General features: G+C 34.3%; 1 non-coding gene across 1 annotated transcript; it reads left to right on the top strand.

Moving 5' to 3' along the window:
- Nucleotides 1-21,926: 21,926 nt before the first annotated feature.
- TRNAC-GCA (transfer RNA cysteine (anticodon GCA)) lies at nt 21,927-21,998 on the top strand. Its single transcript has one exon. It is a non-coding gene; the product is annotated as a tRNA-Cys (tRNA).
- Nucleotides 21,999-26,644: the final 4,646 nt, after the last annotated feature.

Here is a 26,644-nt window from a genome sequence, read left to right as displayed (position 1 = left end):
CTTGTCTCATCCCAAGGACTTGATTCTTGGTGATCTCGAACAAGGTGTGAAAACTCGCTCTTCTATTAATTTATTTAATAATCTTGCTTTTGTTTCTCAAATTGAACCAAAAAGTCTTAAGGATGCCGAAAATGATGAGTTTTGGATTTTAGCCATGCAAGAAGAGCTAAATCAATTCGAAAGGAACAAAGTTTGGGAATTAGTCCCTAGGCCATCTAATACTTCTATTATTGGAACCAAATGGGTTTTTAGAAATAAAATGGATGAAAATGGGAATATCATTAGAAATAAAGCTAGGCTTGTAGCTCAAGGTTATTGTCAAGAGGAAGGCATAGATTATGAAGAAACTTTTGCACCCGTTGCTAGATTAGAAGCTATTAGAATGTTACTTGCTTTTGCTTCTTACAAAAATTTTGTATTATATCAAATGGATGTGAAAAGTGCATTTTTGAATGGTTATATTGTGGAGGAAGTTTATGTAGAACAACCTCCCGGATTTGAAAATGTAGAATTTCCTCATCATGTCTATAAGTTGAAAAAGGCTCTTTATGGCTTAAAACAAGCTCCAAGAGCTTGGTATGATAGACTTAGTAATTTTCTTATCGGGAATGATTTTAAAATGGGCAAACTCGACACTACACTCTTTATTAAGATTAAAGAAAACGATATGCTATTAGTGCAAATATATGTGGATGATATCATATTTGGTTCTACTAATCCTTCTTTATGTGAAGAATTTTCTAAATGTATGCATAGTGAGTTTGAGATGAGTATGATGGGAGAACTTAGTTTCTTTCTTGGACTTCAAATCAAACAACTCAAGAATGGTATCTTCATCAATCAAGAGAAATACACTAAAGATTTGCTCAAAAGATTCAAGTTCAATGGAGGTAAGATTGCAAGAACTCCCATGAGCAAATCCACTAAGCTTGACAAGGATGAAAAAGGTAAAAGTGTGGATATTAAAGCTTATCGAGGTATGATTGGATCTTTACTTTACTTGACCGCTAGTAGACCCGATATTATGTTTAGTGTGTGTCTTTGTGCTAGATTTCAATCTTGTCCTAAGGAATCTCATTTACATGCGGTTAAGAGAATATTTAAATATTTGCTTGGAACTATTGATTTAGGATTGTGGTATCCTAGAAATGTTGAATTTAAATTGGTAGGATATTCTGATGCGGATTTTGCTGGAAGCTTACTTGATCGTAAAAGTACTAGTGGAACTTGTCAATTTCTTGGTAGTTCCTTAGTTTCTTGGTTTAGTAAAAAGCAAAATTCGGTTGCCTTATCTACTACCGAAGCGGAATATATTGCGGTTGCTAGTTGTTGTGCTCAAATTCTTTGGATGAAACAAACTCTTTGTGATTTTGGATTAAAGTTTCATAGTGTGCCTATATTTTGTGATAATACAAGTGCTATTAATTTAACTAAAAATCCTATTCATCATTCTAGAACTAAACATATTGACATTAGACATCATTTTATTAGAGAGCATGTGCAAAATGGACATATTATTCTTGATTTTGTAAACTCTAATAATCAACTAGCCGATATTTTCACCAAGCCATTGAATGAAGAAAATTTTTGCAAAAATAGGCTTGAGCTTGGTATTATTCGTTGTGATATATCTTGAATTTTATAATTTTTTAATGCATGTTTTTAGGGGGAGCCATTATGTCATTCTTAAATGTATTCTCTTTCAATTGTTCTTTTTGATGATTACAAAGGGGGAGAAAATTAAGAAAAATATGCTCTAAGTTTGTTGTTTTATTATTTATGAATAAGTAAATTTCTTGAGGCATTAATATAGGGAGAGAATATGCTTGAGTAAAATTTATGATAATATATTAGCATGTATTGGTATTATTACATGGATCGTGTATTAGCATGTATTGGTATTATTACATGGATCGTGTATTACCTTGGTTTTTATGAATTTTTCTTGAAATGGTTTGTCATCATCAAAAAGGGGGAGATTGTTGGCTTTTTGGCCTTGATCTCACTTCAATTAGTTTCAATCAATTAATTGATGTTTTGATGATAACAAACCTACTTTTTAATTATTAATTATTTTCAGTATTTTGAACTGTCCACAGTATAAAGTCGGGAATAACAATTTCAACGACTTTTCAATTGCTCAAATCAGAACTAAAACGAAGAAATTACAGTCGAGACAACATACCCGACGTGATGATGTGGCAGCACAATCAAAATGATGGACAAATCAAAATATATCAAAGTATGACATTTATGATTTTGGGAGAGTAAGAAATGGTGGAGTTTTTCTTATTACTATATTTTTAAATAAAGTTATTTTTACAAAATATAAATTTGAATCTAACCGTTACTCACATCGATTTTTATTATTACTATATTATATTATTATATTATTATATTTTAAAATTTTGGTGGTTACTCACATAGTTTTTTATTATTATTATATTATTATATTTATAATAAATTTTGAATTTCATTTGACCGTTACTCACATAACTTTTTATTATTATTATATTAAATTACTATTATATTAAAATTTTGAAATAAATGAATTTTGAAAATTTTCTTATTTATTTACTTTTAATCTCCACCTTCCATTATTCCTAACACAATCCAATGGTCAATATTCAATCCTACATTTTGCCACTTTTCTCCTCTATATAAACTCATCTTCCCCACATTTTAAAACACACAACTTACATACATTCTTCAATCCTCATTTGTTCAAAGTCTCCATTGTTTGTTGCTCTCTCCAAGCTTACAAGTTTATTTCTTTTCATCTTATTCCTGAGAGGGATTATTTTTGTATTGTGAGGAAATAGTTGTGAGTATCCCAAATTGTAAATCTACTCTTTGAGAGAGTTGTGGTGTGTTATTATCAAACTCAAATACTTGTATCGGTTTGATCCTGCGCCGTGGAAAGGATTGAGTTTGCTCTTGAACTCGTAAAAAGAGCGGTGTAGCGGTTTGGCTCAGATCCGTGGAAAGAGTCGAGAAAGTTCTTTATTCAAATTCCCAAGAGGCGCTTGGGGAGTGGAGTAGGTCGAGTTTGACCGAACCACTATAAAACTACGGTGTCATTTTCTCTAACTCTTTTCTATTTAATTTTAAAATTATTATTGTGATTTATTGCATGTTCTACTTGATTATTGTTTTGACTTGAATTACTTTGCTATAGTAATTATCATCTTCTACTTATTTGTAAAAAGTTTCATCATTAGAAAAATTAATCACGTTTAAACACTTTTATCGTTAAAACCCTATTCACCCCCCCTCTAGGGTTGCCATACCGATCCGACACTTATTAGATTGAGGAAGGACCATTTAGAACTTCAAAAGAGAATATTTACAAAGTTGAAGGAGCAAATGAAGTTGCAAGCATCATTACATGAGTTGTTAGTTTGTAATGGTAGAATTGTCAACTTGACTTCCTTTTTTTTTTTTTTTTTTGGAGATTTAAGGGGATCGAGATTAAATCCCAGCCACTAACTTCTTTTGTAGGAGACTATAAATACCCACAAATTATTATGTAAAAATCAGATTTGTGATGGATGAAATTGATCTCTCAAGTTGAGAAGTTTCCCTTCAAAATCCGAGCATCATCTATGCAAGTTTTATGCCATTCTTGTGGTAGAATTGCATGTGAGCCATGCAGTCACACTTTGTCACTATGTGTTTAAGTGAAATTCTCTACCTTCTACTTATTTTTTGGATTTCTATGGTGTGTATTCATTGTAATTTATCCTTATACAAACAAGTTTATTTTTGTAGGGAATGTATTAAGCACATGGATTTATTAATTACGGTGAAATTTTGTATAAAACGAAGTAAATACAAATGGAGTAACATGATATAGAAGTAAACATAGTAATAAAAAGAAACTACATAAACTTAAAGAAAGTTAATCCCATTTTACAATATAAATATTGTTCAACTGTAGCAAAGAAGTAGTTTTGAAAACTAGCCACTCCAAATGAATCTATGTTTGGAAAACTAAAATAAAGAAAAAATAAAAATAAAAATATTTTTCAAAAACTTAGTTTGGTGTGAAATTTTGCTTTTCTTTTCTTTTTTTATTATTTTTTTTTATAAAAGGATAAAACACATAATTTTGAAATTAAAAAAAAAAACAAAACAAAACAAAACAAAATAGTTATCAAATGGGCCTAATTTTTAACATATCTATTCCAAAGGAATGCATGGGCTCTAGTGGCAATGCTGCTTCAACTGTGTGATAGACCATGTGAAGTTAACATGACAATAATAGTAGGTTCTAAAGCATAAAAATATGTGGATAAATTTCATATATTGAGGTTGGATAAATTTCATATATTAAGGTGCGGAAAACATATACACACGAGCAACTAAAAATGATAGATCCACTATAAGGGCATTTGGTCTAGTGGTATGATTTTTTTTTTTACAAATTAGGTGGAATGAACAAACAAAAATAATGAGTTTAAAATTACCAAACAAAATATGTGGATAAATTATGAGTTTCAACATGTTTGCTACTTTTATCTAAAACTTGATCACGAATTTTTCTTATTTGCATTGTAAAATTATGTATTTCTATGGATATCATTTCTATTTCTAGAATTGAAAAAAAAACATGGGGATAAATTTCAAATATTGAGGCGCATAAAAGATATGGACGAGCAACTAAAAATGATAGATCCACTACAAGGCATTTGGTCTAGTGGTATGATTCTTGCTTCGGGTGCAAGATGTCTCGAGTTTGATTCTCAAAATGCCCCCAACAATTATATCAAATTGAAGCATGCAATATAATAAGATTTGAAATAGGTTTTTTAAACCTTGAACCAAGAAGTAATTCAAATGGATATTTGGAAAGAAAAAAAAAAAACTATATTTAATTATAATTTACGAGTGTCTTTATAACATGTTAATTGAAGAGAGCAAACAACAAAAATAAACAAACAAAGGAAATTTGTGTATGTATGATTCTCTTCAAATCTTGGAAACTAAGAGGATTCCTCTCCTTTCTTGACATAAAGACTTACTTTTTCGGGACTTGGACCATAAACAGTCATCTACTCTTACTCCTACTCCCTTCTCTAAGAATCAACATAACATAATCATTCCATGAAGGCCGAGGTAGTCTTATAAAAGAAGATGAGGGTACCACTTTCAAATCATTCCATGAGGACTTGAGAAAGTTTTGTAAGAGAAGATGAGGGTACCACTTTCTATTGCAGAATTTCTATGTGAATAGAGAATGAACTATATTCTTGGGAGATAAGATAAAGCCTCGAGCCTAACTTCAAAGGCATTACTCAAATTGTTCTATGATATTTTTTCTAGGAACTCTTTGTTATGTTGTCCGCTGAAGGTTTCAGGAAAGGGACACAGATTCTCTATTGCACTGATCTCCCAATAGAAGTTTTACCTAGGTCATCTGTCGTCACAATCCTTTTAAGAAAGATGCGCCCAAATAACGAGTGAACAATAACATTTAAAGAAGTTTCAAAGAGCGAGAAGAGGATTGTGATAGAAGTTGCCCTAGGTAAAACTTCTTTAAATGTCTTAGCCAATCATGACCTCAGAATGAGGAGTCTCTTGGACAACAATAACATATGGACAACAAATGTCTTAGCCAATTGTGACGATCATGATTGCTCAAGGCGTGTTTCCCAAATGATCGGTAAACAATAACATTGCCCAAATAACCGCCTTGGACAATAAATCGTTTACAAGAATGGCTAAGACATGCAACATGCAACCACAAGCAACACGACTTGGGCAATCATGACTGTGACATCTGCCCCCACACAATTTATTGGATGAGGCTGACTTTAGGTCTCTCAATGCGCTTCCATCTGATCTCATAATGATGAGTCTCTTCCAACCTACTAGGTGCTGTTGAAAATCACTTCTCGGTTTGTTGAGTCTTCATGTCTTCTCTGTTCGTGTCTTTCCTACTTTCTTCACTTGAAACTTTTTCTTATTTGTATGAAGTCATACCACCTGCTTCTGCTTGATGTCTTATTGGTCGAAATAATAACGTTTCAAGTTACTAACGTGAACAACAAGGTTAGTCCGCATCCATAAGAGCAATTGGATTCTATATGATGTCTTCGTAATCTTATGGATAACTTTAACTAGTCCATAGTATTTTCACACAAGTTTTTGGTTCTTGTTGCTTTGAACTCGAAGTTTATCTGAACTTAACTTATATGAACTCTTTATTTTTCTTGAAATTATTGTGGTTGACGCTTCCGACTGACCCTTCTCTTCATCCATCTAGATGATATTTCTGTGTGAACATGTGTTACTTCAGTGGTTTGTTTCATGTAGTGGCAACAAGGTTTCTATTGAGGTTGGCTCACTCGAGCTCCCCTTTTCAATTACAACAATAGCAGCAAGCATAGATGCATCATGACTATGATTCTTTCTCAACTGTAGTATCGACATCATTTTCAACCCTCTTGGTTGATGGATGTTTTTCTGAATGATCGTCGGGTTAGACTCCATTACTACTAGACATTTTGCTAGGGGCATGTAAATGACTTTGTGTTTCAGCAGGATGTTCATTCCTGACACGACATTGAAGTCATCCATTTCAACTATCACTAAACAATTTGCCTAGTCCAAACTCCAGCTTGATTAGAGTTCTCATTGTGACTCTTAAGACAGGTAAAGCTTCCAAGTTGACGGCGTTCATCTTTCCTGTATCTTGATGCCAAAGGATGTTAAACTATTTTGCATCGGTCTCCATCATGAGTTGTGGGTGGCTCTAGAGTTGACAATGGTATTCCTTACTACTTTGTGCTTTACCCAAACCTCAACATACATAATGTATATATATTCATTTAACTATAACACATATGGTCCATGGAAGAATTGTAACTCTTATGCTCATTAACATTATAATGGCTATTACCTAAATTATAACCTAAAGTTGATAATTAATGTCCAATTAGCCAACCCTAAATTTGTAATCATTGTGGAGTGATTGAAATTACAATGGAAGTAGATTAAACTCCTAGTACCTTAAATGAAGTTGGTCTCTTCTAATAAAACACGAATTTCTCTTTAATATCATTAATACAATTATGCTTCATCTTGAACCTACTAAACATGAAACTAAAACTGCGTTCAATTTAACTCCATTTATTGTCCTCTTGAATGACGTGTAGGATATATTCTTGATATTTCATAGTACTTAAGCTTTTTTGTAAAATCACAATTAGACAACAACAAATATGAACTTGGGTCTGTTTATCATTTTAAAGAAAATTTCTTTCTCCATCTTATTCCTAATAACTCTGCAACTAAATTCATATTATGCTAAGAAACAAATTTTTTACTAGCAAGAAGTAAAATATGCAACTTTAACTAAAATTTCATCTAAACAAACTTTATTGCCATACAACATAGATGACAATTATAGCCTTCAAACAAAAACTAGAGTAGTTGTGGTGAACGGGATAGAAACTCTAGTGTTCATCCATAATATACAACCACTACCTAAATTATGACCTAAAAATTTGAAAACATAAGTTGTAGTTGAAAATTACATTAAACAATCCCCCTAAATCCAAGAACTCGTGTCCAATTAGTAAATCCTAAAGATAGTAGCTAACATAGAGTAATTGAAGCTCCACATGAAGTAATTTAAAGTTCTAGTTACTTAACTAAAGTTTATCTCGTTTTTAATGAAGCATGAGTTGCACTTGAGTTCATGAAATGTTTATAGACTCCAACTCTTAGTACTATTAATGCAATTATATTTCATATGAGTTTGTCATAAATCAAACTATGGTACATTCAATACAACTTCATTTACTTGTCATACGAAGAAAAATAGAAGAATTAAATCAAACAAACTGATGAACTGAGCCGAATAAATCCAACCCAACCCAAACTGATTAGTTTGATTCATTTGTTGGGTTGTAGTTTATTTGATAACACTTGCATATTAAAACAATTCAATATTACATGCCTTACTTACAAGTAAAATACTAGATCATCAACTTTTTGTTTTATAGTCCAACAACCGCTCAAAAAAATAGATTTCAATATTACATGTTTTGTCATTCTTTTGTCTTTTGAAACCCCAAAACTTCTTTTCTATCACACGTAGAATTGTCATTCTTTTGTCTTTTGAAACCCCAAAACTTCTTTTCTATCACACGTAGAATTGTCATTCTTTTGTCTTTTGAAACCCCAAAACTTCTTTTCTATCACACGTAGAATTGTCATTCTTTTGTCTTTTGAAACCCCAAAATATTCTTTCTAGGAACTTTTCATTATGTTATCCGCTGTCGTCAAATAGGTCATTTGAGGGGCCTAAGTGCAAAGCCCCATAGCCTATCCGTGGTCAGGAAGGCAGGCGAACAGCGTACACTGAAAACATGTAGAATTGTCATTCTTTTGTCTTTTGAAACCCCAAAACTTCTTTTCTATCACACGTAGAATTGTCATCCTTTTGTCTTTTGAAACCCCAAAACTTCTTTTCTATCACACGTAGAATTGTCATTCTTTTGTCTTTTGAAACCCCAAAACTTCTTTTCTATCACACGTAGAATTGTCATTCTTTTGTCTTTTGAAACCTCTTACCTTATCAGTCATCAGGCAGGTTTTTGGTATCATATATCGAGATAATTATTATGAAAAAGCTATTCCACTAGTGTGACTTAGATACTCTTTCTTTGTGGTATCAGTCATGCTATTTGAATAGCCTGAAGTCATCATAGCCTCTCCACCAGTTCCGAAGACTTCTTCGGCATCAATGTGCTCTAATGAAAGAGATCAGACCCTTTCCTGAACAAGAATCGGTCACAAAACACCGAATGAGAAAGTCGAAAGCGAGCTCTTTTCGCGTATACGCAATCTTGAAACCCAATTAGCTCACGGACTGTCTCCTCAACCCTGGCGAGTATGAGTGCTTGGTAAGAGAGAATGTCGAATGAGAAAGACATTCGATTACGACAACATTCGCAACTACCAAAGTGCACTAAACCTAGTAGAGATCTTCGACATAACAATAATGGAACTTCAAGCCCATTTAATCAATCTGCTCTGTACCTTATTGTTGATCGAATCGGATGCACGCCAGGCCTAAATTCTCTCTCAGTCACCTGGAGACGAAAGGAAGATAAGATCCGAAGTTTACGAATCGAAGAGAAAGTGGATCTGAGTTCTACACGCTTTCATTTTCAAAAGCTTTGCTTGCCTACGGTACTTTATTCATGATGTGCAACAATACGGTCATCTCTCAGCCGTGTATAGAGAATTCCTTGATCATTTCCTTGGCGGATAACACAAATGAAATCGCTTCCCTGACCGCCCATCTTATGAGTCCATTCTTGTTTTGTTGGTTTGTTGTATTATTCTATACCTCTCTCGATTGATAGAAAGACGTTCGAGAGCTGGAAGGACCTATCGTGAGGGAACTTTCCTTTTCACGGTAGGCAAGGGTAAAGCGGGAGCTGCATATGTCCACGGTGATCAAGGCAGAGTGACTTCTTCTTTAAAAGAGGTTGGTTTTATCGAAACTGTTAGATCCGCTTTCATTAAAGAAAAAATAGGAGGTCTTGGTTTGGCCGATGTCGATTCGTATGGCAATGCGGACTCGACTCAGGATGAGGATTCCGCTTTTCATACTGCTTCTATGAGTCGAAAGAGCTGGTAAGCCATCTCGCTAAACGAAAGGAAAAAGCACGTACGGGTTGACCTTGTTACAAGGGGCGGGGGCCAGCCAAAGAAGGTCAGTCGGACTAGGTTAGGACCCTTAATCCGGTTCAGCTAGGTTCTTCCATGCGAGAATGTATGCGTATCGGTATCCTCTTTAGGACCGGTTGCTTCCTCTTTTTGTTTATACGTTCGGAGAAACCTGCTAGGCCCGCCTTTCTTACCAGGTGTGATTCAATATTTCAGCTCAAACATTCCTATCGTCCAATGGAAAAGGTAGGAGTACGACTACCTTTTCCTTTTCTTGACCGAGCCAAGGGATCATTCAGTTTCTACCAAAAAGTTTGCTATCTATTAGTTGCCGTAATCGAATGTATTTCTCATTTCATGATAGCTCCTCCAAGAGCTTCCTGGTCCGTAGTAGACGAAACCTTGGACTTCTATCGAACTTATAGCATTGCCTGGTGAGCTCACCGTTTAGGGTTGGCCTTATAGGAGATTGAGCAGCCTTTCTTTCCCTACCTGGTATGCTTTTCCGATTATCGAGCAACTAGCCAACTAGCCAAAGAGAGAGGGAGAGGGATCATGTCAATCAATTTGTATGTGCATTTTGTCTGTCCTATACTTGCCTGCTTAGCTTTCTTAGCCAACAACTCCGATTTTTCCCAAACCAAGAGGTCCTGCTTATCCATACCCAACAGTCACACTTTCAGCTGAAAGACTGATGTTTTTTCATAAAATCGGTTCATAGATCAAGAAAGAATGAAGCTGCTTACAGGGACGATTACGCGATTACGCGATCAAGAAAGAATTTTCTACATAGGTCATCTGTGGTCACAATTCTTATAAGGAAGATGCTCCCAAATAATCGGTGAACAATAGCCTTTAAAGAAGTTTCAGAGAGCAAGAAGAGACAGAACAGAGAATAGGAGTGAGTCGTGCAAGGAAGAAGAAACTAGTAGGTTTAATTTGGGTTCGTTTGAACTAAAAAACGAACAAAAAATTTTCAAACGAACCCAAATTTAAGACTCACTAGCCCAAAGTCTATATGTGGTAAAAAAAAACCTTCCGTGGCCCAACCCTTATTCGCAGTCCGCATCCAACCATTTCCTTTTCAACCTACACGTATGCTCTAGGCCAAACTCACGTAACTAGTCAGAAGATGCGACCCACAACTGAACGGAAGACAAGTGTCACAATCGCACTCTTGCAGTAGTGAGACAATGATTATGTGACATTTGTTCTAATCCAATGAACAAGTCAACCATGCAAAATTTAGACTGAAAGAACAATAGTAGTGTATGCTCGAATCACGTTTAGAAGAAATATTTTAGAAAGCGTGAGCGAGAAAATACGTTAAAAACAATTTCAAATAAAGCTATGTTATAAGCTAAAAGTGAAGAAACAACAACTGGTCACGTTCTCCTATAGTACATTTTGGGACATTTTAGTCCTGATGGGTGTAGATATGATTTTGAGGACTAATCATACACCCCGTATTGGCACAACAATAATAGTAAAGGTCTATCTAAGATGAAAGCAAGTAAAAGGGATTTGGAATGATCATGCCACCATGAACCACAAATCGTTTACTTGAATAGCTGAGACATCTAACATGCAGCCACAGGCAACACGTCTTGGCCAATCATGACTGCGACATATGCCTTTACACAATTTGTCAATATCTCTATCAATCGGCTCTTCATAAACTCAATGTTGTAGGATGAGGCTGACTTTAGGTCTCGCGACGCGCTTCTAGCTGATCTCAGTATTGAGGAGTCTTTTCCAACCTACTAGGAGCTGTTGAAAATCACTTCTCGGTTTGTTAACTCTTCAAGTCTTCTCTGTTGGTGTCTTTCCTACTTTCTTCTCTTGAAACAATTTCTTCTTTGCATGACGTCATACCACCTACTTTTACTTGATGTTTTCTTGGTCGGAATAATAACGTTTCAAGTTACTGACGTGGACAACAGGGTTAGTCTGTATCCATAGGAGCAATTGGATCTTATATGATGTCTTCCTAATCTTGTGGACAACTTCGACTAGTCCATAGAATTTTCGCACCAGTCTTTGGTTCTTGTTGCTTTGAACTCAAAGTTGATCTGACCTTAACTTATCATCTCTCTATTTTCTTTGAAATTATCGTGGTCAACCCTTCTCTTCATCCGTCTGGATCGTATTTCTGCGTGAACATGTGTTGCTTTAGTGGTTTGTTTTTGTCTCCCTTCTTCAGTAGAGATGTTGGCTTGGTGTCTTTGCCAAGCATTTGAGTGATCACTGACAAGAGCCTTTGCAGGTCAAATAAACTCGACTGTGAACATGTCATTTTGCTATTTGTAGAATTCAACTAGCTCAGGCTGAGCCGCATGACATCTATTTGTGGTAGGCGACATAAAACTAATCTTGTGATTTATCTCTCTTGGTGGGGTTAAACCCAATATCTGACCCTCTTGTTTTGGGTCTTGGTGTTCATGTAATGGCAATAAAGTTTTTGTTGAGGTTGGCACACTTGAGCTCCCCCTTTTCAGATACAACAATGGCAGCAAGTGTAGATTCATCATGGCTAAGATTCTTTCTCAACTATACTATCGTCATCATTTTCACCCCTCTTAGTTGATGGATGTTTGTTTGAATGATCGTTGGGTTAGACTCTGTTACTACTAGGCATTTTGCTAGGGGCATGTAAATGACTTTGTACTCTAGCAGGATGTCAATCCCGGACTATTTGGGCTCTAGAATGTTGAATATGAAGGCTAACTATTTATAGTAAAAATATGATAGAGATATATATCCTAAATAATTATATATAGTAGGCGGTTACATATAGTGAAGCTATATATAATAAACTGAAATCATAGGTATACCCATTAGTCAGTGCTTCGTAAATGTACATTTCTCTTTCTCCATATCCTCTCTTTGCATACCTGAAGTCATTAATACAAAATCATTAGTCAATATTTCTTCTTACATTTTCTCTATCATGTTTTTGTGTTCATTTAGATCAAGTGTGTGCATTGTTGTGTGATTCTAATAACTGGTATCAGAGCGAGGAGAGATTCACCACGATCTGTGAAGATGGAAAGTTCAAATACTGGAATTGAAAAGTTTGATGGATTCGATATCATTTTCTAGAAGATGCAGATTGAAGACTATGTATACGAGAAAGATATTCAGGAACCCATTTTGGGGTGAAGCTAGATACCATGACAATGGAGGAGTGGGAGCTCAAGGATTGTCACGCCGTAGGGTTAATCTGGTTGACGCTGCCAAGGAACCAAAGAAAGTGCGATTGGAAATGATCCATACAGATGTTTGGGGACCATCTCTAGTTTCTTCATTTCTAGTACCAAAATTTCATGGATTAGATGTCTCGCACTGTGCAACGACAGCTCTCTGTTTTCCTAAGGCTAGTCAGATATCTCATGACCACTCTTTTCCTCCTCACCATATCTAGACACTACAACGTTGATCCACTATTGTCTTATATAGTTAACGTTCACTCTTTAACGTCCAAGGACATTTTATAACTACCACGAAAATCAAAACATACAATAAATTCATACAAGTTTTACAACATATCGTATAAAACAAAATAAGGTTAGACTGCATACTTGGTCGCGGAGAAACCTGTCATTGAGCTGAGTCATAGAGATATACGACTCTTTATCCTAAGAAAAAATCTATATAATTTAAAATCTAGCTGCTCTGATACCAATCTGTCACAACCCAAATTTCAAGGGTTCAAAACTCAAATAGAAACTAAAATTGAGAGTGAAAACAAATAAAAATAAAAGTAAATTAATATAAAATAAGAAAATGTTGTAAAATTAAAATGAGATTGAGAAAACAACACAACATTAAATATAAAATAAAATAAAATTATAAGACAGTATTGTTCAAATTTATCCAAACAAAAAAAAAATATTTGGGATACAATTACAAAAAAAAAAAAAAAAAACAAAAAAATTCAAACACAGACAAACTAATTCTACGTAACAACCCCATCTGTGAGTGCACAACCTTTGAAGGCTCCCTCATCTCAATGGTAAGTTCTATTACAAACCAATCCAAAATAATCACACCTGTGACCGCATCTCCTGACTTTAAACTGCTAGTCTAAACATGGTTTCGTCACCAAATCTTTAGAGATAAATCTATCTTTACAAAAATATTTTTCTCTTAATTTATAATTAGTCATAAAAAGAAATAATTAGGTACAAATTTGGTTTAGAATTCAAAACTTTCAAATTTTACTGTTCCTTAACCAGATTCAAATCGAGATTCTTTTAACTCCTAGTACCTTAAATAAAGTTGGTATCCTCTAATAAAACAGGAATTTCTCTTAAGATCGTTAAATTCTTATAGACTCCAGGCTCAATATCATTAATACAATTATGTTTTATCTTGAACAGGCCAAACATGAAACTAAAGTGCGTTCAATTTAACTCCATTTTATTGCCATCTTGAATGATGTGTAGGGTATATTCTTGATTCACCTTAAAGTTCTTGTGACATGACAGTTCATATTAGTTAAGCTTTTTGCAAAATCACAAGTTAAAAGACAACAACGATGAACCTAGGTTTATTAGTCAATTCAAAGACAATTTCTTTCTCCATCTTATCGATAATAATAGTTCAACTAAATCCATATTATGCAAAAAAGCAAGTTTACGACTCATAAAAATAACTACCTAAATTATGTCCTAAAAAATTGAAAACATAAGTTGTAGTTGATAATTACACAAAAAATTCCCTAAATCCATGAATTCATGTCCAATTAGTTAATCCTAAAGATTGTAACTAGCATATAGTAATTGAAGCTCCACATGAAGTAATTTAAAGTTCCCCTTACCTAACTAAAGTTCATCTCATCTTTAATGAAGCACGAATTGCACTGAAGTTCATGAAATGCTTATAGACTCCAACTCTGAGTACTATTAATGCAATTATGTTTCATATGAGTTTGTCATAAATGAAACTAAGGTGCATTCAATACAACTTTATTTTCTTGTCATACGAGACAAAATAGAAAAATTAAATCAAACAAACTGATGAACTGAACCGAACCGAATCAATCCAACCAAAATTGATTAGTTTGTTTTTTTTGTTGGTTTGTTGGTTTATTTGATAACCCTAGTATATTATAACAATTCAACCTTTTGTTTTATAGCCCTCCAACTAAGAGAAAAATATATTTTTGTAGAAGCTAAAAATTTTAGGTGTTTAAGAAAAGACATTTGGTTTAGTGGTATGATTCTCACTTGGGGTGCAAGAGGTTTTTAAGTTCAATTCTTGAAATGCCCCTATCTCTAAATCTTTTCTTATCTAAGGATTTCATATTCGAAATCAACCTAACTTCATATTCGACATTTTATACTTACCATCATGCTCTTAATACTCATAGTCTTTCTTAACATCCCATCCCAAGGCTTTATTCTCCGAGACAAATTCTACATCCGAGGACTTCACGTGTTTCCTGCAATACGACAAAATATGACCTTAATACCTAGGCCTAAGGCTTCATACATATGTTTCAAGTGGTATAACAAGGGCATTTGGTCTAGTGGTATGAAAGTTCGATTCTCTCCCCTTCAAGAGATTGTAGTATGAAAGACATTTACAAAGTAAATAAACACATGAAAATAACACAAGTGACACATATGTAAACTATGTTATTAATATTTTATTTATATTACATCTTTCCTTATTTATGAAATAATGAGCATAGATATTTTTCATTTTCACAATTACTGATGACGGGAGGTTTAGGATTTTTTAATGTAAGAATCATGGGGATGTAGCTCAGATAGTAGAGCGCTCGCTTCCGATGTGGAATGTACGGAGATTGATACCTTGCATCTCCAAATGAATCGATCACTAAACTTATGAAATAATGAGTGGAGATGTTTTTTCATTATCACTAAATATATTATTCCATCTTTCCTTATTTATTAAATAATGAGCGTAGATATTTTTTCATTTTTACAATTATTGATGACGGGAGGTTTAGGGTTTTCTGATGTAAGAATCGTGGGGATGTAGTTCAGATAGTAGAGCGCTCACTTCTGATGTGGAAAGTACGGGGTTGATACCTTGCATCTCCAAATGAATCGATCACTAAATATATTATTTCTTTTCAATTTTTCTTATTTACGACATAATGAGCAAGGATAGTTTTTCATGTCACTATTATTGATGACGAGACGTTTAGGATTTTGTGACATAACAATCGTGGGGATGTAGCTTAAATGGTAGACCGCTTGCTTTGCATGCGAGAGGTACAGGGATAGATACCACGCATCTCCAAAATAAAACTATCTATTATTAAATATATTATTGAAAATTATTTCTTTTCAATTTTTCCTTATTCATGACAGGTTGAAGTAGCGATATTCTTCATTTTCACTATTATTGATGATGGAAAATTTAGGGTTTTGTGATGCAAGAATTGTGGGGATGTAGCTTCGCTTAGCATGCGAGATGTATGGCTTAGCATACGAGAGGTACGAGGATCGATACCTCGCATCTTCAAAAGAAACTATTTATTATTAATATTTTATTTCTATTCAATATTTCCTTTTTTATGACATACTTGATGGTGTTAATATAATACATGCGGAAGCAATTTGGATCTTAGGCACTTTTAGAACATCAATTATAGTAAATAACTACCATGTTCATAAGTATTAAAACTTAATGAGTTTAGATACTAACCTTTTGTAGTTCAAACTCCTTTTTCCTCACGAACCGGTTTTGAACCACCACTAGTGTCTTCTCCACTATCCTCCGGCTTTAGAACGGGATTGTGGAATCCAGTGAGTGACTAAACTTGGGTCCACTAGATGGAATCCAGTGTTTCTTTTGTAGTTCAAACTTCTTTTTCCTCACGAACCGGTTTTGAACCACCACTAGTGTCTTCTCCACTATCCTCCGGCTTTAGAACGGGATTGTGGAATCCAGTGAGTGACTAAACTTGGGTCCACTAGATGGAATCCAGTGTTTCTTTTGTAGTTCAAACTTCTTTTTCCTCACGAACCGGTTTTGAACCACCACTAGTGTCTTCTCCACTATCCTCCGGCTTTAGAACGGGATTGTGGAATCCAGTGAGTGACTAAACTTGGGTCCACTAGATGGAATCCAGTGTTTGTGAGAGGTTTTTCTCAAGGTTTTTCACCAAGAAGAAGACCTTCCATGTACCATGATCACTCTATTTAAAGAGTCATGTTTGCATGTTCATGCAAATTTGAGATCACCAAATTTTGACACTCAAAATTCCACTCAAATGTTTGGGATTATGTGGCAAGCATGCATGTTTGAGTTAACCAAATTTTGACACTCAAAATTCCACTCAAACTTGTGGGGTTTATTTGGCAAGCATGCAAGTTTGGTTAAACCAAATTTTGACACCTCAAAATTCCACTAACATGTATTTTTCCATTAAATGAAGTCAACATTTTGACTTTCTTCATTTTAATTGAACAATTAATTTGAATAATGAATTTGAAATTAGAGTAACATTAAATGATTAATTAAACTATTTAATTAATATTTAATATTAATTCAAATGTTAATCCCAATCAATTTCGACACATAATTGATTAAGATATTTAAATTTATTTACATATCGCAGATTCTCTTCTTTTGTTTAATTCGTAAATAAAACAAAAATGCGGTTAAATATATCGTATATATGTAGCGCATATTCCCTAATTTGAATTCGAACACTTCGAACTCACTCGTCACACTGTTCTATGGTTTAGTCCGATATGAGCTAGCAGAGGGACCTAATGGACCTATAGATCATGGCCTCCAACGATCCAAGATTAACCGGCTAAACTCATCAACCTTGTAACCAACATTCGTTAACTACTAGAACACTCCACTATAGCCTAGTAGTTGCACTCCCCTCACTATAGATATATTTCTGTCCATTTGATATAACCATGATTAGTAAGTCGATCCTTCACAGGGTGTTCGTAACTAGAGCTGGGTCAATTTACCGTTTTACCCCTAAAGTTACTTCTTGTTTCTTATGTCTCACTGATCCTCTAATGAACAATTGGTTTGTGGTCCAACCAGTAAACCGAATCCCTCTCAGGACAATGAGAGGGTGGGGCCCCTTGTTCAAGACCTGAAGTCAGTACTTAAGGGAACTACCTTTCTTCTATCCCTAAAAGTGGGTAGGAGTGAATTCCATCTTGCACCCCACGTTCCTAGCCATTCACCAAGTCTTACCCCTAAAATGGGAGGCCTATTGAGTCGGCGAACTAGAGCCACTTTCACCCGTGCAAATCTAAGGATAATTCCGAATAAACAGGAGTTCATGGTTAGCTCAGGATTAAAACCGAGTTACCTAGGTTATCGAATGAAAAGAAAATCAGTCTCAAGAGTAAACGACATTATAAAGTGAGAGTGGTTTTCTTCATGGTCCGATCTTATGCAATACTCATTGCATAGGACGCCCCCACTCACATGTCTTCACATGTACAATTTAGTGATCACATTGTTTATATCATATACAAAAGTGGGCCGCATCCATTGTGTCCCCAGAATAAGGTACTCAGTCTTATCCTTATACTATAGATCATTTTGACTATATACTTGAACTTGATCCACTCTTATGTCTCTACATATAGTTCAAGTAATCATACTATAGCCAGAGTGTTCTTAATTTATTGGATTTAGATTAATGATCGTAAAGTTCACTTTATTCAATAACAATTTTTACTGAATAAACAACAATAATAACTTTATTGAAAATAGAATATGTTTTTGTTTACAAACTATGAGTTTTAGGACATAAAACCCAACATTTGCATCGTCCATGAGATGCATTGCGGCTAACGTAACTCTCAGGTCGTATGAGAAAGTTCCTGTAGCGCTAAACTCTCATGTCGTATGATAGAGTTCTTAGAGCTACCGCGACATTTCGAGGTGTTCGATCGTGTGACTTTTTCTTCAAAAGAGTCAACATCAAACATCAGGTCTTTAATTGGCAACCCATCAAGGGGAGCGTCGATTGCATCGATTCCATCAACAGTCTTCCCATGAGTTTATGGTGCATGACCCATTTTTTATATCATCCACCTTCGAGCGCTACCGTCCATGAGATGCATTGTGGCCAACGTAACTCTTAGGTCCTATGAGCAAGTTCCTGTAACCTTCAAGTATTGTTCTACGTCAAAAATAAAGTTTTTTAATTCCTTAGCATCCCGGTTCCCATTTAAGGGTTTGTGTTTTTGGATTTTCAGTTTGTTAAGCCCAACATGAGCTTGGCTTGGGGTGTGGTTCTCTACGACCCTCCTTGTCAAACTCACTCTGGTGCTCATCTCAGTCATCTCAGCCATGATGGCGTTCAACAAAAGAGACCTTGAAAATGACCGGATTATCACATTAACCATTTGAATGACCTCAACCTCACTTGTTGAAATTGAACCAAATATCTATGACATAACACTATTAAAAGTTCAAAGTTCATAAAAGTCTTTTTAATCTAGAATATTATTGAACTTGACCATTATAGTGCCTCTCAAACTAAGTTCATAAAAGTCTTTTAAATTTAAGATAGTATTGAACTCATCCATTATAGTGCTTCTCAAACCTAGGTAAAGTTTAAATATAATTGGTGACAAAAGATGAAACTATAAAATAAAAGAAATAAGAAAATAAAATTTCATTGTTGAGAATCAAACTCGCGTCTCCTCAATGAAAGCCAGATCTTCTGTGTAATGTCTAACTCTTCGACACGTTTTTTTATGTGTGTGATAGAGTTCTCAGAGCTACCGCCACGTTTCATGTTGTTCGATCCTGTGGCTCTTTCTTCAAAAGAGTCAACATCAAACATTAGGTCTTTGATTCGAAACCTATCTAGGGGAGCGCCAATTTCTTCAATTCCATCAATGGTCTTCCCACGATTTTTTGGTGCATGACCAGTTTTTTATACAATTCACCTTCAAGCGCCACCATAGTTCTGCATCGTCCATGAGATGCATCGTGGACCAATGTAACTCTCAGGTCTGCTGAGCAAGTTCCTGTAGTCTTGAAGTATAATATCCAAACATATTAACGTATTTGATATTTTAAATATTAAAATAATTGATGTGTATCATAAACATTAAATAAAAATATATATTTGAAATTTGAATGAGATTCATATTAATTAAACATGTATTATGATATTCTACGATATTTTAATATTATTTAAATAAGATATTATATCTTAATGTATTAGGTATTCAAATATATAATTTGACAAAAATTATCACAAGTTCACTGTAAATAGAATCCTAGGGTTAAGTAAAAAAGCATTGAACACTACATTTTAGGTGATATTTTGCAGAGGAAGCTGATAAAGTTTTGAAAGAGCATGTGGTCATGTCTGACATTTTAGGTTAACAACATGGTGAAAAGAAACCAGAAATTCTGATACTGATAATTAACTACAAACCTTTGAATAAGGTTTTAGAATAAATAAGATATCCAATCCAAAACAAAAATTATTTGATAAAAAGAATTTAGAGTCAATGTTTTTATAAAATTCAACATGAAATTGGGATTTTGGAAAATTCTAATTTTAAGGACAAATATAAAATAGCATTTATGTCCAATTTAGAAAATATGAGAGGAATGTCATGCCATTTAGGCTAAAAAACGCTCCATCCGAATTTCAGAAGATTATGAATGATATTTTCAATCATTTCAAACAATTTCGATGTTTATATTGATATCTTCTAAAACCATTAAGGTCAACATTTTAAACATCTACATTCATTCATTAATGTAATCAAAAGAAAACAGCTAGTTGTGTCCATACCCAAAATCAAATAATATCAAACTCAGATCCGTTTTCTTGGATTTTAAATTTATTTGAGCCTTATTAAAACTCATCCAATGGTCTTTGTCTCAAACTTTGGTGATGACGTATCCTAGAAAAGCAAACTTCTAAAAAGATTTAGGTTCTCTCAATTACGTGTCTTATATCCTTCAAGATATTAGGCAGATTTACAAATGTCTTGATGAGTGTCTTCAAAATAATACAAAGTCTTGATTTGTAAGGGATATCTCTACAACCCAAAAAAATCAAATCGTTAGTCAAATAAACTCTCTACTTAAGTCTTATTGACCCAAGGGCAAATCTCATAATGAAACGTAACGCATCCAGTCTTATTGACCCAAGGGCAGATCTCATAATGAAACGTGACGCATCAAATATCAGATATGGAGGTATCTAAAATTGTGAAAGAGGACAGAGAATCAATAATCATATTTCATTCAAAAGCATCTAATAATACCATATAAATTACAAAATAGTAAAAAAAAAATAATAATAATACTATTTCAATTGTACTCTGGGTACAAAAATTTTAAAGAAAATTTAATTAACAAAACTATTCTAATTTTAAAGAAAATTTAATCAACAAAACTATTAAAATCTATTCAACAGTCCAATTTAGTTTTATAAAAAGAAGGGAATAATCTTGTTTCAAACAAAAAAAATAATTTTGCTAGATAGAAGTAAGTCTTGTTGTGGTTTGATTTTAAAATTCTACCTATAAAAAAAGTTGAAAACACCTTGGAGATTACCTATGGGAGAGTTTCTAACAAAGTCTCTCTTCTCTTCTCTGTCTTCTCAAATGGATACTAATCCAACCAATCGTTTGCATGCACTCAAAAGTTCAATTACCTATAAAAGAAGTTGAAAACACCTTGTGAAAGTCTGTAAGGATACTACGACCTCTAGCTTTGCAAAATCCAGCGTTGTTGGCGCTTATCAAAATCGCTGCCACAATAAAGTTTAACAAGTGGTTCTATGGTGTAGTGGTTAGCACTTTCGACTTTGAATCTAACAACCTGTGTTTAATTCCCGATAGGTAATCCACCAATTTATACAAAATTGGTTCATAGCCGATTCGGTAGGGTCACTTTTGGACCGATAATCCGTAGAAGGGGTCACTAAGGTTGAGATCATACAAAATTGGTCCATAGCTCAATGTTAGAGCATTTAATTGAAGATCAAGAGGTCACCAATTCGAACCTAGTTGGGCCCTTCTATCTTGGATAGAAATTTGTTACACTTTTTCGACTGACGCTATGTCTAAGGGGTCACTAAGGTTAAAATCCTACAAAATGGATCCATGGATCAGTGGTAGAGAATTTGACCGGTCACCCATTTGAACTTGGTTGGGCCCTTTTATTTTGGACAGACACTTTTTACACTTTTGGACTTACAGTCTGTAGAAGGGGTCACTAAGGTTGAAATCATGCAAAATGGGTCCATAGCTTAGTGGTAGAGCATTTGACTGCAGATCAAAAGGTCATCCGTTTGAATCTGGTTGGGCCCTTTTATTTTGGACAGATACTTTGTTCGATTTACTCCCGACCACCGAGTGTCTAAAGGAAAAGAAATAAGAATAATTACCGATTCCAAACCTTATTCCAAAGTCCTCCACCACATAGAACCATGTACTTAGAACCTAAGTGCCACTATTCTCGGACAAGAACCAAGAAATCATTAAGAAAAAAGTGTGGTATCTAAGCACCCACTATGAACATGGTTAAAAACTTAGCGCCACTATTCTCGGGCAAGAACCAAGAAATCATTAAGAAAAGAGTGTGGTATCCAAGCACCCTCTAAGCACCCTCTTTTAACTTGCAATCGGTGCTTCGAGAACCCACCGAAAATGGGTCATGACTCCCTTTTTGTTTTCACTTACCGCTCCTAAATCTATAAAATGTCTCCTATTTTTATTCATTTTCTCTTTTCTTAAGTATCAAAATCTTAAATAAAATGGAAGAGCTCTCTAGAATATTCTTCTTTGCAAATAATTTCACATAATTTAACATTTTAAAAATCGGTAAATTAAAAAAATCCTACATTGATATATTCGTAATTTCATGTAGTCTTCCTAAGTTTGCCGGCGACATTATTTGTTGTCGAGCTTGATAATGTGAGTTTGTAACCCATCCGTTAGGGTTCTTGGAATTATTCTCTAGATTATCCCTTCCATCTTGGGAGTTGGGCCATGGGTCTTGGGTGAAGGAACCGTTGGTTTACGGCCCCTAAAAGTTAAGTTGAGGCTAGTTTCACATAGTATCATTGTCTTTGAGATAACAATTCTTTTCTATTTTATCTAAATTTTTTAAATATGGATTCATTTCCAAATGCATGCTAACACCCTTATTGTTGAATAAATGACATGAAACTAGTTTCACATAGTAACGTTGCCTTTTGCTCCTATTGGTGGAAGGATAATAGGTCGATTGTACCTATAGAGTAGTTTTAAGCGTGACAACCAGACTAATTTTTTTTTAGTTAAAAATTAGAATTATAACAATTTACCTAAAACCAATGTAGAAAAATGAAAACATATGAATGGTAAACTCAAACATTTCAAAGAAATAAATAAATAAGTTTTGATGGTACCAATGGGACCAGAAAACAATAAACCAAATTTATTTCAAACATAGAAAACTTTGACATCTTGTAAAGCAAATAAACCAAAGGGCTAATATAGTAGAGAAATAAAAAAATGTTAACACTCATATGTGCTGTGCCATAAGTGACTTAATGGATGTTGATTTTGACCAATTCCTATTATTTTTTTTTTCTATATTTTGAAACTATTTTAAACACTTTTCTCTTGTACTCTTTATAATTTTACCTTTTAAGGTTGTAAATATTTGTGCACGGGTGACTATTATGATTATCAATCAACTGAGTTAAGTGGAAATAAATTTTGAAGATGAAATTAAAGTATTAATTTTGATGTCATCTTTACCTGAGTTTTGGGATAGTGTTATTAATGAGATTCAATCTAATGCCATTAGTAATTCACAATGATAATATTCAAAATACTTGACAAAAAAAAATGGTCAACATAAGATATCTGAAACAAATAAATATTTTGTCCTCTAATATATCAAATAATTCATTTGAAATTCCTTAATAATAAACCTGAAGTCTTAAATCTTTTATAGAGAAAAGTTCCTTAAATAGAAGTCTTATTAGATACTTCTAAGCATTTAGAGATTAACTAGACATAAAGCTAAACCTTCTAAAAAAGAATTAGGGGTTAAACTTTCAAGTTAACGTAATTTAAGAAACTTATGATTTTTATATTATCAAGAGTTTAATTGAGCTAGGTCAATTCAATCTAGTGGACCCAAGAATTGAACCGAACCAAACCAACTAGTTAGTAACATGATTTAGTAGAAGCATTTTCACGCAAAGTAGAAGCAATAATGGAGGGTTTGAAATAATATAGTTTTCACCCCTTGTTTCTCGAGTGAATATTGAAATAATATGGTTTTCCTGTTAAGTTTTGCACGGAAGAAAGAAAGACGGGGATGTAAAGTATTATTTCAATTTGTTTGTAATATACAACAATATATAAATTAACTATAAGAAATATATAAAATTACATGTTCTTCAAGAGCTTCAATCAACACTGGAGGGTTACTTTTGCAACCACTCTAAAGGTGCTCAAGATCACAACGAGTTAAATAAAACAGCTCTAGAACTTTGAATCCAATAACTTGAGTTTGACTCGTGATAGAATCTCTTTTCTTGAGGAATCTGCATAAAATAGGAAAACCATTCCAAAATCAATTTTTACAAGGGGTTCTATGGTGTAGTGGTTAGCACTTTGGACTTTGAATCCAACGACCTGGATTCAACTCCCATAGGACCTTTTTAAGAAATGACCTTGATGCGAAAACACAGACAACACAAGACATTTTAAAACAAAAGGGTGTTACCTAGCATTCGAAAACACAAATTTTCTTGAGGCATAAGGCGTAACATTCTCGAGTTATTTCGAACTTGCTCCGCTATCATTTGAACCCATAATAACTAGCAACTTGTTAAGCATGATGTTTGCATTAACCTAGGTGTTTTCGAGTTATTTCGAACTTGCTCCGCTATCATTTGAACCCATAATAACTAGCAACTTGTTAAGCATGATGTTTGCATTAACCTAGGTGTTTTCTTGGATTCTTGGTGATCCTAGGTTTATGCATAACGTCTTGGGTCAAGCTTGGAACTTATAAGATCTTAGGAATAGCCCAACATGATATTATGCACTAAGTATCTTATCACTTTAGTTATCCTGGGAGGTAAAGTCATATGGATCGTGATGAACATTTTCTCCCATATCTTGGTTTCGCTAACTAAAGTTTTCCAATAACTCCCAAACTTGATTACCTTATATAACCTCTCGGGATAAGGCGTCTTGGGTCAAGCTTGGAACTTATAAGATCTTAGGAATAGCCCAACATGATATTATGCACTAAGTATCTTATCACTTTAGTTATCCTGGGAGGTAAAGTCATATGGATCGTGATGAACATTTTCTCCCATATCTTGGTTTCGCTAACTAAAGTTTTCCAATAACTCCCAAACTTGATTACCTTATATAACCTCTCGGGATAAGAGTTCATACAACATTTCATAAAATAAGATCTATTGAGAAAACTCGAGAAAATGTTAAATTTTGAGTTGACTTGGACAGTTTAGTTGAACTGGCCGTATCATCATTTTCTTCCTCTGAACAGAAAGGGCTAGGGATTTATTTGATAACTTCTCGTGGATCGTAGCCTAAGATATTCGATACCAAAGTTCATCCAAAATCTAATTTATCACTGGAGATAAAACAAAGAATTTCTTATTGGGTAGCCAATTCTAGGGGTTTCAAGGCCCTATTTCTTCATTGAACCCCTTCCATATCCTATCTTCAAGCTAAAGGAATTGGTTTGGAGGAACGTCTTTGAGTGTAGGACCTTAATTTCTAAAAATCGTTCTTGGTACGCAACTCACTCGAAATGCCAGATTTTCGATCTTATGGGTAGCTTGTTCTACGATGTCTCAGCTCTCGATTCCTTCATCAAGTTTACTCAACTTCTTCCTCTGAAGCTAGAGGAATCCTTTATTTGAAGGAAAAGAGATCGTAGATAGGAATTTTGACTCTTATCCCCAATTTAATTTTGAAACCTATTTCCTTCAATTTTGCACGCTCTCGAGGTTATTTTTCTTCGTGGTCTTCTATGGAAGCATTCCTTGGAGGTACAGAAACTGATTGGAATCATTCTTGCTCGACGAGTCATCATGTATCCTCGTATTTGATTTCCAAGTTTTTCTTGAAGTTCTTCAATGGCGGATTGAATTGGGGGAATGGTTTCTGGGCACTTTCAACACTCTATTCCTTCATAGAACTCGTGGGTAATCTTGTTGAGAAACTGTAGGAATAAGTTTGAAGAGAAATGGTGGAGGATTTCTCTCGAATTTGGAAGAAATCTGAGAGTTGGAGATCCACAATCTAAATGCTTATTGCCTTCAATTGGGGGATTGACCTTTCTCGATTCTTATTCCGTATTGTTGCTCCTACTTCCGACCTCATAGGAGGAGCTTAAACCAACATTGAGAGCTCCAGAATCTTCGTTATGTAGAGATCAAACTTTCTAGATAATTTTTTGGAGATATGAACTCCGATCATAGCCTTACCGATCTTGGCTTTGAATACTAGTCGTTGGATGTAATGATCCGTGCGTGTTCGTTCTAGATCATATCAAATTTTGGAGGAGATCCGACGGTTGAGATTTAAGTTTGAAAGATTTTTTCTTGATGGTCACGGTAGATGCTCTGATTCGAATTAGAGTGCCATTTCTGGAACTATCCATTCTTCCAGGGGTATTTTGGTAATTTGTCACTTTCTGAATATTTTATTATTATTTTTCTCGAAAAATCCAAAATTTTTCTACAAAATTCTCATCGGTCTTTTATCATTTTTCCCTTTTTATGAATCTTTAGATTCCTTCTAGATAAGGAATTACAAATCGGGAAAGATTCTTGATAATTGATAAAATGACTTTTTTACCCTTTTGATTTACTTTTTCCTTTCCAATCCTTTTCAAAAGGCCTTTTAACTCCTTGCAATCACTTGTTAAGGTACACGAGTGACCAGACTAAGTCCTTTGTTCTTGCTTAATCCTT

Source organism: Cucurbita pepo, chromosome 10 (genome assembly GCF_057944985.1).
Source record: "Cucurbita pepo subsp. pepo isolate OVF chromosome 10, ASM5794498v1, whole genome shotgun sequence".
In the NCBI taxonomy this organism is placed as follows: domain Eukaryota; kingdom Viridiplantae; phylum Streptophyta; class Magnoliopsida; order Cucurbitales; family Cucurbitaceae; genus Cucurbita; species Cucurbita pepo.
Note: the sequence above shows the minus strand (reverse complement) of the source record. Positions and strands in the feature narration are given on the sequence as shown.